The 5,181-nt window shown below is 42.1% G+C and overlaps 1 non-coding gene across 1 annotated transcript; it reads right to left on the reverse strand.

Moving 5' to 3' along the window:
- Window positions 1–4,782: 4,782 nt before the first annotated feature.
- On the reverse strand, window positions 4,783–4,854 carry TRNAN-AUU (transfer RNA asparagine (anticodon AUU)). The gene has a single exon. It is a non-coding gene; the product is annotated as a tRNA-Asn (tRNA).
- Between the last annotated feature and the right edge of the window lie 327 nt (window positions 4,855–5,181).

A 5,181-nucleotide genomic window follows, 5' to 3' on the forward strand; every position in this document is an offset into this window, starting at 1 on the left:
TGATTTCACTAACACTTCAAAAACATTTCACTGTTCAAATACTTTGCACTGCCACTATAAACTATAAAGCTTCACTGACAGGAACACGTTTCTTTTCCAGTGTCTTAATATGTTCTAATCTGTAAGGATCCCAACATGCAGCACCATATTCCATTACTAGACGTACTAGAGATTTATATGCAATCTCTTTGGATTTATCAGAACCTTTTCTTAGTACTCTCATCACAAAGTGTAACGCTCTCCATGCTTTTCCCGCTGTGTCTGTAACGTGTTCCCCCCAGCCGAGATCGCTGCTAAATGTTATTCCGAGGTATTTACATTTGTTAACTTCCGGAATGGTTTCACCCCCTAACGTATACGATGCGACTATTTTATTTCTTTTCCTTGTAAAGCTGATGGCTTTGCTCTTTAGAGAATTTATTTTCATTTTGTTGGCTATTGCCCAATCGTTTATTCTATTGAGGTCATTCTGAAGAAGAGTAGTATCTTCATGGCTTTTTATTTCCCTGTATACCATACAATCATCCGCGAATAAGCGAACCCTAGACAAGATATTAACTGGCAGATCATTTACAAAAGCCAAGAATAGAAGAGGCCCCAAGACACTCCCCTGCGGGACCCCGAAAGTAATTTCAATTGGGTTGGATAATTCCTCCCCTACCCGTACTCTCTGAGTGCGACAAGTTAAAAATTCCTTGATCCACTGGAGCACTCTGAAGTCAATCCCCGTTGATTGTAGTTTAACCAACAATATATCGTGTGGGACTACATCGAATGCGCGTGAAAAGTCAATAATCACTGCATCTACTTGGCTACTGGAATCTATTCCGTCTTCTAAATCCTGACATACCGTTACTAATTGACCCTCACATGAATAGCCCCCCCCCCCGAAATCCATGCTGACAGTTATGTAACCAATTTGAGTCATCCCAATGCTGCCTTAGATAAGCCGAAATCAAGTGTTCCATCTGTTTGCAAACCACAGAGGTGAGGCTGACCGTTCTGTAATTTTTTGTATCTGAGCGAGACCCTGACTTATAAATTGGCACCACTATTGCATCTTTCCAATCTCGCGGGACAGTACCATTGTTAATTGATATTTCAAATATACGCACTAGATAGGGAATCATGGCTTCCCCTCCCAATTTTAGTACGTCTCCGGCGATACCATCAGGTCCTACTGATTTATGAGTTTTCAATTTAGAGATCCTTCCCCTTATGTCCCTAGGCGTGATAGAAAACTGATCCGTATTTTCCACAGAAGCTAAGTGTGGTACTATTGTCCTCATCCCAAAAACAGTGGCATAATAGGAATTTAATTTTTCTGCTTTTTCGCTGTCCTGTACGATAAATTGATTGCGGTCTTTCCCCCCCCCCCCCGGGCCTTATGGGTGTTTGGTGGAAACATGACATGGAGACTGGAGTATTTCAATAGCGATACCGTCCTCGCTCAACTCTATTCTGAGTATGATAGTTTCTCTGTTTCCTTCCTCGTCATTCTTCTCTCATGCCGATGTCCTGTATTTAACCCACTTGGGGTTTTCTACCTGGTTGTAGTTGTATACAAATACAGTTAGGCAGGTGGTCAGACTTCAATCCCCCTCTTTCTGCTGAAACTGGGGTGACCTGAGCAAATTCTGTTGTTCAGTTACAATACCTTTCTCATTGTTCACTTGACACAGAAGGCTTGTGTGTAGAGTTGCTGGTATGTAGGCCTACCTTCATACGGGGATATCCAGTGGTGCATTTCTAAAAAAGAAATGTACCCTGGCTCTGGGATTTCGAAAGTACAGGCAGTAGTCATCATAATCATAATCATATTCATAACCATCATCATCATCATCATCATCATCATCATCATCATCATCATCATAGCCACTGGCGTAGCTCAGTCGACTGAGGCGCTTGCCTGCCGATCTGAGGTTGCGCTCGGGCGCGGGTTCGATTCCCTCTTGGGCTGATTACTGATTGGGCTTTTTCCGGGGTTTTCGCTAACCGTAAGGCCAATGTCAGGTAATCTATGGCGAATCATCGGCCTCATCTCTCCAAATACCATCTCGCTATCACCAATCCCATCGGCGTTAAATGACCTAGTAGCTGATACAGCGTTGTTAAATAACAAACTCAAAAAATAATCATTATCATCGTACCATTTTCCACAGGAATACCTATGGAATGATATACGAAACCACATGGTTTCGAATCTATAGTCGCGACGCTGTTATTCCCGGCGTGACTCCTCTTTGCTTACGTCTTAGGAAGTGAAGGCTCTATAAAGTCTAGGTAGGTAGTATCGTTCGCCATTTTTGTTCTTTCGTTGCCGAGCTACCATACACGGAATCTATTTGCCACATCGTTAAACATTATCATGTCGTAGCTCCTATGATAATAAATCAAACACACTGTAATTCAGCAAATAATTGAGCGGCAAATAACGTCTTCGTGTACTTTCTGCGAACGCCAACGAAAGAGCCAAAATGGCGGGCGATTATATTAAGTATTTATCGAGCCTTAAGAAATGAATAACGTCTTCATAAGCGAATCACAAGACGCACACGTTCAAATGCAGCCGACCTGCAACGTGATTGGCTGCCGGAAATTAGAGTGACGGGACTATACAGTAGATGAAGAGGTTAGACCTTTTCTGCTTGGCGATAATTCTATTGAAAGTGAACACCTGCAACAATGCTTCGTTTATTTTTCCCACTTAGTAATAAACAGAGTTTAAAATCGTCCGAACATATTGATCAGTTTCAGTATATACGTGTGAGCGGTTGATAGTGCGACTATTTTATCAAAAGTACTTTATTTAGATTTTATCATGGACAAAATTTTAATTCGAAAAAGACAATCTGAATCAAGTTCTAGGTTAGATACAGCAGTGCTAATTCAAATAATGTGAGCGAAAATTCCCTGCGTTTCGTTAATATAGTGATGAATACTTGCAATATGGTGGGGTGGAAATGAATGTAAACAAAATGCCGAGTGTCTTAGGTATATACGGAAATGTGAGGGGGCGAGAATATATCCTCTTTGCGGTAGAGGCGAGACATCACACCATATTTTATCGGAGTATGAAGCCACAGTCCCGCGCCGTGGCGTCGCGGTCTAAGGCATCCCGCCTAGGACTCGCGTTACGGAATGCGAGCTGGTTCGAGTCCTCATGGGGGAAGAAATTTTCTCATGAAATTTCGGCCAGTGTATGGGGCCGGTGCCCACCCAGCATCGTGATGCCTTGGGGAGCTACGATGAGTAGCGAAATCCGGTTGCGAATACCACCTATAACGGCTGGGGGGATCATCGTGCTAACCACACGATACCTCCATTCTGGTTGGATGATCGTCCACCTCTGCTTCGGCATGTGGGCGTGAGACCAGCAGCCGGCTGGTCGGTCTAAGCCCTTCACGGGCTGTAGCGCCACGAATTATTATTATTATTATTATTATTATTATTATTATTATTATTATTATTATTATTATTATTATTATTATGAAGCCACAGGAGCTCTGAGGAAACGATTCCTGTCAGAGTCCTTCATTACATCTAGCAGGGGGCACTTAGCAACATACGATATATTAAATAACGCTAAATTCTGTGGGAGTGTGGGAAAATTTATGGCAAAAGTTCGACAGCTGAGGGTGGAACTGGCCGAGGGGGAGGGGGCGGAAGAAATATTTTTTCACTAGGTTATTTTACGACGCTTTATCAACATCTTTGGTTATTTAGCGTCTGAATGAGATGAAGGTGATAATGCCGGTGAAATGAGTCCGGGGTCCAGCACCGAAAGTACCCAGCATTTGCTCATATTGGTTGAGGGAAAACCTCGGAAAAAACCTCAACCAGGTAACTTGCCCCGACCGGGAATCGAACCTAGTTTCGCGGCCAGACGTGCTGACAGTTACTCCACAGGTATGGACCGGAGGAAATAAGGGAAAGAGTTATTTATTAGTAATTGATTAACTAGCGGACTTACTCGTGTTAATTATTTGCGGCTTACAGCTGTTTCGGTGCTTCATCACACCATCCTCAGAGCCTACTAGATCTCGGCGTCATCTCGAACTTCTCTGCCTGTTAGGTGCGTTTGATTGTTGAAAGTTGTTGAAAAGTGGAGTCAAATAGTTTGTGTGTACTGAAATTGATCTGTGTGTTGAGAATTTGATCGGGGTGTGTTTTAGTGTGTTTGTATATTTCGTATTGTTCTAGTGTGTTGAGTTTTTGGTTCTTGGGTTGTGTGTGTAGGATTTCCATGCCCGCATTTATGTTATTGTATGTATGGTTAACATTGGTTATGTGATCGGCGTATGTAGATGTATTGTGTCGTCTGGTTATTGCTTTAATGACGTGTTCTTTGTATCGAGTTAGGAATGATCTGCCTGTCTGTCCAATGTAGAACTTGTCGCAACTATTGCATGTGAGTTTGTATACACCTGTGTGGTCGAATTATTTTTTTGTGTTGTTTGTGTGTTCAGATGTCTTTGTAGTGTGTTTTCTGTTCTGTATGCTATGTTGTATTTCTGCTTTCTGAATGAAGATGCGATCTTATGTCTGCTTTTGTTTTCATATGTTAATGTGATGTATTTCTTGTGTTCTTGTGTTTGTGTTGTGTTTTGCGTGTTTGTAGAGTTATTTATTAGTGTTGTGATGAGTAGTATTAACACTGAACGAATGAGGTAATTAGGGGATAATGTTATTTTTGTATTTACTGTGTTTTTTATTTGTTTTTATCGCGTGTGTTTTTTTATGTATTACATTTATATTTGAATAATTTCGAGGGAAAAATTGTTCCGGAGCCGGGTATCGAACCCGGGACCTTTGGTTTAATGTACCAACGCTCTACCACTGAGCTACTCGGGAACTCTAACCGACACCGATCCAATTTTTCCCTCTATATCCACAGACCTCAAAGTGGGCTGACAACCGTCAAGCAACCAACTTCGAGTGCACACTAACTCCGTGTAGCTTAGATTGTGGTTTTCTGTTAACAAACAGTGACGTGTATTATGCAAATCAAGATTTCAGGTATAACTCCCTGTAAAGTTGATTTGAATAATTTCGAGGGAAAAATTGTTCCGGAGCCGGGTATCGAACCCGGGACCTTTGGTTTAACGTACCAACGCTCTACCAACTCAGCTACCCGGGAACTCTACCCGACACAGATCCAATTTTTCCCTCTATATCCAC

The sequence above is a fragment of the Periplaneta americana genome, chromosome 7, assembly GCF_040183065.1.
Source record: "Periplaneta americana isolate PAMFEO1 chromosome 7, P.americana_PAMFEO1_priV1, whole genome shotgun sequence".
Lineage (NCBI taxonomy): Eukaryota > Metazoa > Arthropoda > Insecta > Blattodea > Blattidae > Periplaneta > Periplaneta americana.